At 37.7% G+C, this 14,856-nt stretch overlaps 1 long non-coding RNA gene across 1 annotated transcript in view; it reads left to right on the top strand.

The window, feature by feature from the left end:
- The window catches only part of LOC143272150 (uncharacterized), a 71,669-nt gene extending 57,866 nt beyond the window's left edge, over window positions 1-13,803 (top strand). Inside the window, exon 3 of the long non-coding RNA XR_013049591.1 lies at window positions 13,742-13,803. This is a non-coding gene — a long non-coding RNA (uncharacterized LOC143272150). The remainder of the gene's footprint in view (window positions 1-13,741) is intronic.
- The last annotated feature ends 1,053 nt before the right edge of the window (window positions 13,804-14,856 follow it).

Here is a 14,856-nt window from a genome sequence, read left to right as displayed (position 1 = left end):
CATTGCTGTCTGATACTGCCTTAACCTCAGCACTATTGTTATTTCTCTTTCTACAGTTGTCCTATGCACTGTAAAATGGTAACTGACACCTCTATGCTCTAGGTAGTAGGTGCTAGGAGAACAAACAAAAAGGCCTCTTAATACTGACACATGTTCCCAAAGAAGCAAAACTGCCCTGATTGACAACCACTCATATATATTTATATAATTAAATCTAACAATTTTATAAATAGAACTTATGAGCATACATGGTTTCTAGATATATTACTAGCTCTTATTTACAAATTATATTTTAACTTCTTTCATATAATATATACAATATAAATATATAATATTTGTATTATATTTATATTGAACATATAATGCACATTTAAGAAAATTTTTACTCTTTTGCTCATGTAACATGTTGATCTCTATTTTAGACCTTTAGGGACATTTGAGCATTGACCCACACTTTGTAGTGTATGAAGATGACACTGGTGAGGTCATGTGATGGTTGTTGAGCCAGCAATGTTTATTACTTTGTCAATGTACATCTTTCGTTGTCTCTTTCCCAGGTTTGTTAACTAAATGTTCATCAGGAGAATGCTGGAGCCTGCGTCTCTGACTTGCTGAATGACCAGCTATTTGGGGAACTAGTCTGTGTTCTCTAAGGGTTTGAAACAATGAAAAATATACATTTGTCTAGTTAAGTCACTAGATTTCTCACATTTGTTTGTTATCGCAGCATAACTCAACCTGCCTTGATTGTTAGAATCCATGCCCTGGACCATATATGCAGTTTCTTTTTGATGTTTTATGTCATAAGAATATGTTGTCCTAGGAAAAGGCAGGCTTCTACAATGTGGTATCTATATACTAGGTGCTGTTGTTACTTTTGGATGTATGGTTTTGTGTTCTGGATAGTATACAGCTAATCCTATAAAATCCATAAGTCTATTTTCCTATGCTATTGCAGTTACTCATCTGTCTCTGCTGATGAGTCTATCCTTGAGATACTGAAAGTATTCTGAGATACAAAATACAGATACAAGATACTGCTCTTTCTTTCTCTCTGTCTTTCTCCCTCCCTTCCTCCTTTCACATAATCTTTCTTCTCTCTGTAAGTTAAAACAACCACATTTGATCCCTTTGTCTCCTCATGTAAGTGAAGAAAATTGCTTGACCACTATTTTTAACCTGCACATCTTTGGCATAAAGATAAGAACAAGAAGAAGGAATAATCTATACTATAGGTAATAATATTATAGATATCAAGACACACATATTCCCAACTTATATTTTGTCCAAATTAGATTTTTGTTCCTATAATAAAGTTTATTTCACTTGATTTCATAAAAGTGAATTCCTGAGAGTCTGTCTTCACCAATTAAGCAATATATTCTATTGCCTTTAGACATTCACTAATATATTTTATTTAGACTCTGGTTGATTGCATTTCACAAGTTTCATTTAAAATTTTTAAAGAAAATATAGTTATTATCCTAAGGCCAAAAATTGTCAATGAATGCCATTGAGGATTCCAGAGAAATTCTACAAGATGAATTTCTGTTACATTTCTTTGTACAATCCTAGTAGTGAAAGAATGAGTTGATCTAACACATTAACTAGGTTAAACAGCATGCTTTCCAATTATATATACAAAGTGCACAAACAAAGATCTGGAAATACACAAACAAAAATCCCTGAGGCAGATATGTGCATGCATACAATTTTTATGTGTCACTTTTAAAAGATTCCATTTCAAAGTGAGCAATGATTTATCATACAGTGATTTAAACCCCCTATGTGTATGTCAACAAGAGAATGAGTTACATGACAATCCTGCTACATGGTTACCTTACAAGAAGAGGAAGTTGCTGCCCTCTGTTAAACTCAACAGAGAAAGCATGCATAATGGTACATTAGTTCTGTTGTGTCTATTATAGGAAGGAATGTGGACAGAGGCATAAACAGCCTCCATGGACACCGTCTCTGCTATTCTTCACTGGAAATCTGAAAAGGCAAACCAAGAGATTTTACTGCATGGCAACTCTTCTCTTAGGTGCCAGTAGGAGGTCCATCAGGGGATAGGAGAGAGGGCCAAGCACCTTAGGCTGAACTCTTCTAAGATTACGGTGTGAGTTTAAAGTATTCTTATATCAAGACACATTTATTCCCAAATGCTTCTATGTGGGTTATGTATTTCTATGTTAAATTTTCTTGTTAATAATATCTTCCCTCATTTACTCTCAATTCCATAACAGAAGGCAATCTGTCTTATTTCATCCACCTCCAACACTAAGATACAGGTGCTCAGTGTCTTGGAGGTGACTGTTTCAGTGGATGCTTGAGTATTGGCTAGATGATGGTTTATAAATATCAGCTAAGAGATGAGAAGAAATGCACCCAGGAAGGTATAATTTCCAATGTAGAGAATTTGCTTTTGATCTGTTTCAGGTTTCTCCATCCCCAAAAGAAAATATTTAGGAAAGTTTTATTCCTTCTAAATTGCAGAAATCTGAATACAAGATAACTGACTTTAGTCGGTCTGGACAGGAATGTGACCTAACCTCATTAGGGCATATAAAGAAAGAACGCATCATGCTATAAGCAGAAACTCAGAATGGCAGCCAAGTTGTGCCCACACTTTAGAAAGATTTCTCACAGAATTCAGGACAATTAGAAATGAATGGGGGAAAATGTAATTGAAAATTTTCTTATACTTTGCTGTCAGAAGCTGCAACCTCAAGCCTTAAAAGATCACTATCTCAATCCCCTCTGCTTTCTGTTCTCTACTCAGAATCACAGAGATTATACCATCCAGAGAATTAGAAAGCAACTTAAATGCCAATTTTGCAATAAATGAACCTTCTGGCAGCCTTTCTGTCTTTCCCAAATCACCATGTCTTTGCCCAACAGAACATACAACTTTCTAGAAAAAGAATATGCTAGAAATATGATGTATAGACAAGATTATGTCTTGTAGAAAATCTTCATTCATGTTATAGAAAGAATATATTTAGGGCATATTGTAAAATACTAGTTTTATCTTAATACTCCATAATTTTTGGACTTCCAGGATATCAGACAATATTGAAGAAGTTTTCTCCTTGGTACAATGCACTAACAGTAGGTGAAAGCCTGCTAGATTCTGGCCTATTTGCAAAGTGCAATCCAACATTCAGCTTTATATTTTATCAACTACTAGACAATTCAAACAAATAATCATAGAAATAGAAATTCCTGGATCTGGACAGGTCTCCTTCATTTAATACATATATTAATATGTAATATATTATATATAAGATATATGTTAAAGTGACTCAATAAAATGCATATTGGAAAGGAAAAACACTTAATATTCATAGAAAAATAAAAGCAATGAAAATAATATGTATTTGAATCAATAAAATTATACAAAGAGTAAATATGATTGGCAATATTATATTAAGAAAGTCTTCCCTATCTTCTCCCACAACTAATTAAAATAAGAATAACTAAATTAACTCCAAAAAGTCAGTAAAATGTTATAAAAATCATATAATAAAATGAAAAGAGGGGGGAGTTGCAAAATAATCCTAAATTCTGAGATTAGAAAATGATGAAGCAAAAGGATTAGACAATCTCATCAAACAAAGACCTTAAACATGATATTTGTACGATCTAAGGATCAGGGAACACTGTGAGGGCAGCATGATAGGAAGAAAGGCTACAAAATGTCATCTTCTGGTTGATACACAGCCATTATAGTCATGAATAATGCTTAACAAGTAGGGATTACTGTACAAGAATGGGAGCACCAAGGTCCATACAAGGATGCATCAGAACTTCATGGAGCCCAAGCCCTCACTGCTGAGCTATTTATTCTAAAGATGTACAGACGAAGGGTGAATCAGTTCCTTCAGTTGTGTAACCATCAGAGGCCCCACCAGGCTCTAAAGGATAGTCCCAATCCAGCGATTACACAGGTGGTGCTGATTAAGTCCAATGGACCCAAAAAGGTCATGAGTTTGAGAAACAGACGGTTGGGGGTGGGTGGTAGATAAAGAGGATGGTGGGATTCATCAGACTATGAATATTATTCATGTAAGGGACTGTCAAAGAGTTTATATAAACTTAATAAAATGTATCTCTAAATACAGTATTTTTTCCACAGAAAAAGACTCATAGCTATGCAAATGCTGTCAAATTTTTGAAGTATAGGGAAAAGATAAAGTAATCAATGCAAGTACAGGAGATGTCCCCTTCCATGAGAAAAACAGTGGCAACTGTAACACCAGCAACACAAAATCAGGACTAGCTTCTATCACTGGAAGCTTGGGTTTGAGTGATCTCACCTTTTTGCCATGTGGAAGAGTTCCTGAGCTGTGAGCTAGTGAATCCTCAGAATGCACTAAATACAGCTTGATGGGAAATTCTAGAGGGAATTCAGTAGACACTAGGCTCATAAGCCTTATATAGGAACAAGGACTCTTGGCAATTGGAATAGAGGCCATTCATGATACATTCCAACAATGATATTATTTATGTTTTGTCCATATTCAGAAAACACATGTAAGACTAGATAAAAAGATTTATATTAATTAGGTTAGTAGAGGAAATTCTAATACATCTTAGCAATCATGTTATGCTATGAGTATTACTGGCTGAATGTTTCAGCCAGATTTACAGAAAGAATTTGGAGCTAATAGCAGAAAATACAGATTTTTACAAGTGAGAACTTTTACTCAAAAAGGAAGATATAGTTGCTAAAGAGATTAACACCATAAAAACAAAACAAAACAAAAAAAGACCAACCTACCGAACAACAACAAAACAAACAAACAAAAAATGAAAAAAAAAAAGTGCCAAGCTCTTTGTGCTGAAATAGTAGGAAAAACATTTTAAAGGCATCTCAAGAATTGCCTAGACTCCACTCATCACGGGCTCCAGGTTATTAAATTGCAAATACATATGAAAGACTTTCTCTTGAGAAAAGAGAGCCATTGGGACCCATAGGGGGACGTTTTCCTGGTCCATCACCCAGGGATTTAGAGGCCACTCCAGCCATGGTCCAAGGGGGTCTAGTTATTGTTTATGTTGATACCAGATCTTGGAATCATCCATGTGATGTTGGTTTTGTAAACAAGTATTCCAAAGGAAGGTTGTGAAGTCAGACCATGTGTAGCAGGGTCAGAGTTTTCCAGGCAGCCCCTGAGAGAACCACAGTGGAGCTCACGTTCTTTCACTTATACACCAGTTAAGGTACTGGACTTAGGGTCCAAATAGAATTTGATTTGAATCCTGTGTTCACAAAACATCTTGACACTCTGGAACTTATGCTTGAAAATTCAATGGGCCATCTTGCTTTTCATTTCTCTAATATCATTTATGTAATGCTGGTTACATTATTACCCACGATGCATCTTCCCTTGTACTTCTCATGAATACTGGTTTCCATTGTCTTGTAGGAAGGTTTTTATGGTGTTTCCTTGATGGTAAGCATAAAAAATATTATCCAGTATATAAAGAACAATCACAATTTTAGATATTAATAATGTTTATTAATATCTGAAAGACTGACATACTGACATTTAAAAAATTGACACTGAAAGATCAACATATTAAATGTCTTTTCATGAAGTTAGAGGCAAATAACATTACTAATTTGGTACCTAAGACAAATGATGGGGACATAGTTTATCTTAGTTTTAGTAAGGTTCTTAGCAATATCTCTTATAGATCCCTTAAGGTTGTATACTTATTAGTAAAAAGGTGACATATAATGAGCTGTGCCAGTACAGAGGGAAGTGTGCATTCTAATTTGACAAGGCTTTACCATTCATTATGTGAGATACCTCATTTTCAGTAACTGAGATAAAAATGAGAAATGCTTATTTAATTCACAGGTAAGGAAACAAGAAAGCAGTAACATGATACATCACAATCACTGTTTAAAATGTTAGACTGAACAATGCATTGAAACAGAAAACACAATTTAGTGTTAAGGTAAAGTATCTCTTTAGGATAGATATGACTTACTGACATTTCAGAAGGACATGGTGACTGCTTCAAAGTCTGCAGTCTCCAGGGTCATCATACTGAACTGATTCTGTAGTTGAGACCACAGTGAGTGAGAGTGTATCTGAAACCCCCAAACAGTGCAGATTCTCAGGTAGGGAGTTTAGGGAATTGAGAACGTCTTTCTATTGTCCCAGTGCTTTTGATATTGTGAGCATTGGCTGGTCAGTGGGGCTAACCACCCTCCAGTGTACAGACCAAATCAAAGTTCTAAGGCAATGTATAATATAATTCATGACTTCCAGTGTCTTGAGGTTGATTATTACTGGGAAAACTTGCCTATAATCACCTGAGCTTAAGACCTAACTTCATGTAACAAAAACTCTAGGTATTGGTGATTGGCTTAGGTTTCTATTGCTGCATTGAAACACCATGACAAAAAAGCAATTTTGGGAGGAAAGGGTTTATTTGGTTTATACTTCCATGTTGCTGTTTTTCACCAAAGGAAGTTAGAACAAGAACACAAACAGGGCAGGAACCTGGAGGCAGGATCTGATGCAGAGACCATGGAGGGTGCTGCTTACTGGCTTCCTTCACATGGCTTATTCAGTCTGCTTTCTTATAGAATCCAGGACCACCAGCCTAGGGATGGCACCACCCATAATGGGCTGGACCCTCCTCCATCAGTCACTAATTAAGAAAATGTCTTACAGCTGGATCTTATGGAGGCATTTTTCTCAATTGAGGTTCCCTCCTTTCAGATAATTCTGGCTTGTATCAAGCTGACACAAGACTAGCCAGCACAGTATTATATTGAATTATCCAAGGATAGCACTATTATGAAAAAAATGGAAGACTGTACTTTTTTTTTCAGTACCAGGCATTCAACCCAGATTTCATGCATGCTAGATGAGTACTTTATGGATCTGCATCTCCAATTCCTAGTACTGTTTTTTTAAACATTACTAGGACCTATTTATAATTTCAGAGAATTAAGTCACTAGTAGCTATATAATTGACTTCACTTATTAGGCTATTATTTATGGTTGATGCCTTAATGAAAATCTCACGTATATAATCATCTATTTTTGTTCAGGATGTCTACCACATTTTGAGTTCACATTGTTTTATTATGTGTATGGTAGTTTGAATGTAATTGGCTCTCATAATCTCATAGGGAGTAGCATTATTAGGAAGTGTGGCTTGTTGAAGTGGGTATAGCCTTGTTGGAGGAAGTGTGTCACTGTGGAGGTGGGCTTTGAGTTTTCTATGCTCAGGATACCATCCAGCGTCTCAGCTGACTTCCTGTTGTCTGCAAGATATAGTACTCGCAGCTACTTCTCCAGCACCATGTCTGCCAGCATGCTCTTTGCCATGATGATAATGGCTTGAACCTCTGAAACTGTAAGCAAGCCACGCCAATTAAATGTTTTCCTTTTGTAAGAGTTGCCATGATCATGGTATCTCTTCCCAGCAATAAAAACCCTAAATGAGACAATGTGTTATATTTTAAATAAAGTCTTACTTAAGTCATGTTTAGGATATTATGTTGACATATCACATATGTATAATATATATATAATATATCAAAAAGTATATTTGTAGACAATCTATCATTGTATTTCAAAGAGTGTAATAAGAGCATATGGATGTGTTTATTACAAACAAACACAATGTGAAGTTATATATAAACACACTTGTCTAAAAATGTTTAGCATGTTAGAATTCAAAAGTATAACAAGCCTGCTGGTTTGTGATATAGTACGGAACCCAGGGTAAATAACACTTTCAAAGTTGTTAATTATTTGGGGAGGAAAAGTATGAGAAAGCAAATCTTATCAAATACATTATGCAACAATTTTCTTGCTTATTTACTGTCCTTAATTTATAGAGTTCATATATTTTCTTGTAATTCACATTAACCTGTTTATGTAAATATTCCTCACCCCCACCTTTTAAACTAAAGAAACAGACCCAGAACATTTAAGTAACTTATGTCAAAGTAAAAGATGGGTCATGAGCACAGGATTCAAATCAATCTCTATTTGGATTCCAAGACCAGTTCCTTAACCAGAGTAGAGCTGGAACTCTTGAACTCTGCTGTGACCCTTTTAACTGCCTGAAAACTCTTCTGTAATCTACAGATATAAAGCATTAGTTAGTGTGTGTTTGGAGTGTTAGAATTTCTAGTTAAGATCTGTCTGGCAGAGCCTTTTTCTCTTTGGCCAGGGCTACCAAGGATAGCAAGACTACTTGGCAAATTGCTGCCACCAAAATCACCTACCTTATACATTTATTGATACCTCATAAATTTTGGCACTGTTAGGAGACAGGGATATACTGATCTATGTTTCTGATGTGGTATGCTCATGACAGGGAGGCACTGGACATGGTGATTTAAACAATGGAGAGCTTATACACAACCACACACATAACCATAGACACAGGCACGCACATACACACAGAGCCACACACACATAAACATGCACAAACACAGAACACAGCTACAGATGCCACATAGCCACATATAGCTACACATGCTTAAATACACATGCACACAGCCCCACAGTCACACAATGAGAGAGAGACAGAGAGAGAGAAAGAGAGAGAGAGAGAGAGAGAGAGAGAGAGAGAGAGAGAGAGAGAGAGAATTTCCTCCAAAGCCTTCATTTTAAGAAGTTATTTGGTACTGTGGAATGTATGCTGTATGCTGGAATGTGTTGCTCTGATTGGTTGATAATTAAATGCTGATTGGCCAGTAGCCAGGCAGGAAGTATAGGTGGGATAAGCAGACAAGATAAGTCTGAGAAGAGGAAAGCTGAGTCAGGAGTCACCAGCCAGCCACGGAGGAAGCAAGATGATGAGGCAGAACTGAGAAAGGTACCAAGCCACATAGATAAGAATTATGGATTAATTTAAGTGTAAGAGCTAGTCAGTAATAAGCCTGAGCTAATGGCCAAGCAGTTATAATTAATATAAGCATCTGAGTGATTATTTTATAAGCAGACCCCAGGAATGCAGGGACCTGGTGGGATGGAGAAACCCTCTGACCACAATTTGGCCTTTGAGTAATGTCTTTATATCAGGATAACTATACTCATGGGGATAAGTCCTAGGGAACAAAGCAATGTTATGGAGTTTCCTGTCAGAAGAAAATGTATTTTAGGAGGCAGCTATGATATCTGTTTAATTCAGCAGGTGCCAACATGGTCTAGTTGAGTTGCCAACAACCTGACAGGTATAGGGGGAACAGGAAGGTTGCTATATGAGCCCTTTGCTCTAGTGTTTGATAATTCTACAGACTCATGGACAGGAATTGGGCCAGGTGCCAGAGGTCACTTTAGGTCAATCTGCACTAATAACTGTGTATGATCCTGGCAAACTACTGAATAAGAGGACTATAACAGGTGATCCCAGGTATGCATGGCCTCTAAGAACTGCCCCTCTTCTTGGACTAGAATACAACCATATTGAAATAATTCTTCTCTGTAGCTAGAGTTTTCCGCCTTGCCCACAGTCAGGACAAATCTTTGTCACCCGCCAGTCCCACAGCCGCTCAGACCCAACCAAGTAAACACAGAGACTTATATTGCTTACAAACCGTATGGCCGTGGCAGGCTTCTTGCTAACTGTTCTTATAGCTTAAATTAATCCATTTCCATAAATCTATACCTTGCCATGTGGCTGGTGGCTTACCGGTGTCTTCACATGCTGCTGGTCATGGCGGCGGCTGCAATGTCTCTCCGCCTCAGCCTTCCGCTTCCCAGAATTCTCCTTTCTCCTTGTCCCACCTACTTCCTGCCTGGCCACTGGCCAACCAGTGTTTTATTTATTGACCAATCAGAGCAATTTGACATACAGACCGTCCCACAGCACTTCTCGACTCTAGAAATAGATACTTATCATACAGACATAATTTCTTCTTATTACTGCCAGAACACTGCCACATCACTGAATATTATAACAGGTTCCACTGATTATTTTTTAGCACACCAGGAAGGAGGCAGGGATGTAAGACTCTGGTTATATGTTTTTAGCTGCACTATTTGGCTGACAATTACAGAACCGGTTTCCCTAATATGTGATCCATACTACTTAATCTCCTACAAATACCCTTTATGTGGCTTCTGGCCATGTTTAACTGGGAGAAAGCTTATGTGACTTTCTAATTCACAAAACAAACAACAAAAATGTCAAATAAGCAAAATATCAGCCAGCCTCAAGGGCATGAAACACAGCTGACAATACCAAGGTCAGTTCTCCAGCCCATAGCCCAGGGCAGCTCAAGGCAATCCATTGTTCTTCTGTCAAAATACTGTTCCTTATGTTTGCTCCACTACGCCCCTCTGGTCACTGTGTATCTTCTCTGTCTCTGTCTCTGTCTCTCTCTTTCTTTCCTCTTTTCTTCATGGTGCTGAGAATTAGACTCAAGGTATTATACATGTTACGTAAGCACTGGCTAAAAAAAAACGGAACCATATCCCAAGCTCTCATTGCTTTTACAACATGGATTTATTAGTCATTAAGCTACTTGAGCACAGTAAATATTACAAGATGTTTGAGCCTCATGTAAAGGGTAAAAGAAGATGTGATTTTAGATGGACAGTTGATCTTATTGCACAGACCACAGAAGAGTGGACCATATATTGAAACTGTAGTGAATTAACTGAAGGTAATTATTGGTTTGTTTTATTTTGTTATTAATTAAATTTATTTATTTATTTTACATCCAGACCACAGTTTCTTCTCCCTCTTCTCCTCTCCCTCCCCTCTCTCCAATCCACTCCTCTGTTTCTCATCAGAAAGGGGCAAGCTTCCTATGGGTGTCAACAAAGCATGGCATATGAATTTGAGGTAGGACTAAGCTCCTCCCTTTGTATTAAAGCTGGCAAGGCAACACAGTATGAGGAATAAAGTTCATGGAAGCCAGCCAAAGCATTAGGGACAGGCCCTGCTAAAACCACTAGGAGTCCCACAAGTAGATGAAGCTATACAACTGTCTGTCACACGTATGTAGAATGCCTAAATCAGTCCCATTTAGGCTCCCTAGCTGTTGGTCCAGAGTCTGTGAGCTCCAATGAGCCCAGGTTGGTTGTTTCTGTGAGTTCCCTTTTGATGACCTTGACCCCTTTGGCTTGTACAATCCTTCCTCTTTCTCTTCAATAGGATTCCCCAAGCACAGCTCAGTGCTTGACTGTGGATCTCTGCATCTGTTTCCATCAGTCACTGGATGGAGACTCTCTAATGACAATTGAGATACTTACCAATCTGATTACAGGAGATGGCCAGTTCAGGCTACCTATCCACCATTGCCAGGAGTCTTAGCTGGGGTCATCCTTGTAGATTAGTGGGAGCTTCCCTTGCACCAGGTTTCTACCTGACCCCGAAATGCCCTCCCCCACCAAAATGTCTCTTCCATTTATTAGTTTATTTTAAAAGTGAGATGTTTTTAGGAGTGAAATAAGGGTGTTGATGTCAGCAGCATAAATCACACTGTCTCAGAATGCCAATCATGCTAAGCTTGTGTGGATTACCTGAAGGGAATATCAGGCATTTGACAATATAAATAATTGCTGTTTCAAAACTTGTTCTGGGTATTTGAGTTGTGAGTTTTGAAGCCTTGAAAAGGGATGCCAGTGATTTAGGTAAGGAACAATTTACCTAATCCACAGTATAACCCAGGGACCCTGGATTTTCAAAGTGAAACCTCTGAAAACAAATAAGTCAAAACGGACAGGTAGACAAGCTGCAGGGCACCACTCTCTTTATGCCCATAAATATCAAAGCAAACTCTATTTGCAATTCCACTTCCAACTCACTTGCAAATGATGTCATTATGCAGACCTAGCTTTGGCATGGAGACATAATTAGTATTCAGTCTGACAGAAAACCATCTCATTTGAGTCCATGGGCTGAGCTCCAGGAGGCACCCTATATATGACAGCATATGAAGCAGGCACTTTGGATAAAAGCAGACTTGGATTTAAATGCCAAAAAGTGACCTGGAGTGGGAAAAGGGACAGACAAGGTTGGAAGGAGCAAAGGACCAGAAGGAGGTATCATTCATCTCCAAGTCTATTTGTGTGCTAGATGCAAAGAATGCAGTTTATTTAATAAAGTCCCGTTAGTCATGCTGTCTGACTAATTTATGAACATCGCCATGATTAACTTTTCACCCCCTTGAATTATAGAAATTAACCCAGGAATTTACCTGGAATGAGAATCATATCCCACACATTAACTGGCTTTTGTGATGTAAACTGAAAGCTGTATATTGCTTCTTTAACATGCTAATTCCATCTCCATGACCTGAGTGGTTTTGATTGAGCTGGGAACCATCTGTGAAATGTGTTTAATTGACTTAGAGATTGCAATTAACCAATGATGGAGCTTAACACTCAAGATCCAGCTCCAATCTTCTTTTTCTATTCTGCGCCCTGGTAAAATGATATAAATACACTTCCTCAACACACTCCCTTGCCCTATAGCATCAGCTGGATTTTGTCAGAAGTCTTTTCAATAGAAGATGTGGGTGTTTGTGAACATTCTGTCCCTTTTGGGTTACTTCCCTTTCCATGATAGACTCTGAGGTGTGACTGCTCCTGTATCTCATCCTTTATGGATGAAGGTTGCCCTTGATCTTAGGAACTAGCATTGGCATATTATATCACTGTGTTTCCACTCATAAACCTACCCATATCTTTGAAAGTTGGCCTTAATTGGTTTATTTTCAGTTTGTCATATGTTTCCTTCTGGGTGTTACTGACTGTTACAACTTCTGTCACTGGAGAGAAGTAAGAGGCATCTAAAGGTGTACAATTGTAAATGAGGTCTAATAGGAGGATTTTGCTTACCAAGAGAGGAAAACAAACAGACTATGAATGGACAAAAAGCCTCCATATCGGAAACTGAATGATAATTTTCCTGAAATTTGTAGTCATTAATATTTATATTAATTCATCACAAGTAGAGTATGTATTTTGATGGTTATCCCAGAAATTAGTCTAAGTTTGGATTGGGTCAACTGATTTAATGTTGTCATTTGAAACTCCATTTTTGTTATATTGATGTAGCACTCAGTAGACCATAATTATGGAGTTCCCATCATGAATGAGAATGGCAGTGACTCAAGCTTTCCACAGTAACCTTATCTGCTTCTTTCTGAAGCCCATATCCAGCATTAAAATTCTCATCCAGGGTTTCAGATATGTTGGTTATCACAACAGGCAGGAGAGCAAAACGCAGACACAGGTGGGTGGGGATATACGGTGGGACATTGTGGAAATCTTGGATTTTGGTCTGCTTCTTTGATGAAAGAGAAGTGGGAAGGTCATCAGCTGAACTTCAGTATTGGGGAAGGGGGTGGCAGTTTGAGGAGAACATGACTTATGCAGCAGTAACTTATGAGGACATAGTGAAAGTTTCCCACAAAGGGCCCATTTGAGACTACCAGTTTCAAGATAACTGGAGCTAGATTGGTGGGAAGGAGAAGCAGTCACTCTGACATAGCCTGCAGCTGTGAGGAGCATCTTACTCCTGCCCATGAGGTTTGAGCCACAGCTGAGGTCAACGGGTCACAGCTGAACAGGAGACTGACTACATGCTTGAATTTTTCCCAACCAGTTACTACCGGGAGAGTAGGGAAAACCTTGGTTTTAGCTAAGATACTTGCAGTCTTTTTCTTCTTGATTTGGCCAAACTGTAAACAAATCTACTTTTCCTTATCAATTTCTATGTCTCAATTTCTTTTAAATTACAGGGAATCCATGTGGTGGAGTTATGACCCAACCCAAAGGACCCACTAACAGTGGTGGTACAGGTAAGCTTCAGGAAATTACTTTTCTCCCTTAGCTTGGTTTTAATTTGTTTTGTATTCAGAGGGAAGAGCAGCAATGAGAGTGCATGGTTTCTTTTGTAGGTAAGAATGTAGTGAAGAGGAGACTTGACTGGTAAGGATTCTGGAAAAGTTAGACTTCAGGAGAAGAGAAAGTTAAAATATAGATACGGAGGAAAGGTACAGCATATGTGGAAGTTTGCTATGAATATTTAAAGAAGTCTAGATGTGCTATGGCAGTTGAGTATTTATGGGAGGTAGGGCATAAAGCCCTTCGAGGGAACTGTGACTGGAGGTTGAAGGGTAACCTTTGCATATACACTTCATCTAGTGACTAAGAAAAGATGAAATATTTGAGGAAAATTCCATACTGTTTTCCATAGTGGTTATATTAATTTCTCATCACCAGTACAAAAGGATACCTTTTTCTCTGTATACAGCCAAATAAGTATTTAATTAATAATTCAATAATAATAAATAATTGAATTATTTTTAATAATAACAATTCTAACAGGAGTGATGTAATAAGTAGTTATAACTTTAATTTGTACTTCCAAAATGACAAGTAATGTTGGAAAAAGTTAGAGAAATACCTATTCAGATTCTTTGATATTTTTAATTGGGATTTCTTTTTATATTGTTTCATGATTTATTTATTTTATGTGTATGAGTAATTGGCTTGCATGTGTGTATACACACACACACACACACACACACACACACACACATTCATCACATACCTGTCTGGTGCCCATGAGGGTTAGAAGAAGACACTGGATTCCTTAGAGCTGGAATTGTGGATGGTTGTGAACCACTAGTTGGGTTCTAGGAACTTAACCCAGGTCCCCTGTAAGAGCAACAAGACTGGTTAGCCATCTCTCCTGGCCTGAGATTGCAATTTTATTACTGAGATGTTTGAATCCTTATACAGTTTTGATATTATATCCTCATCAGATGTATGGTTTGCAAATATATTCGTCATATTACATGCCTTGTCTCTCCAATTTTATAATTATTTCATTTGTTGTACCAAAACATTT

Source organism: Peromyscus maniculatus, chromosome 3 (assembly GCF_049852395.1).
Source record: "Peromyscus maniculatus bairdii isolate BWxNUB_F1_BW_parent chromosome 3, HU_Pman_BW_mat_3.1, whole genome shotgun sequence".
NCBI classification, from domain to species: Eukaryota; Metazoa; Chordata; class Mammalia; order Rodentia; family Cricetidae; genus Peromyscus; species Peromyscus maniculatus.
This window is presented reverse-complemented; position numbering and strand designations above follow the sequence as displayed.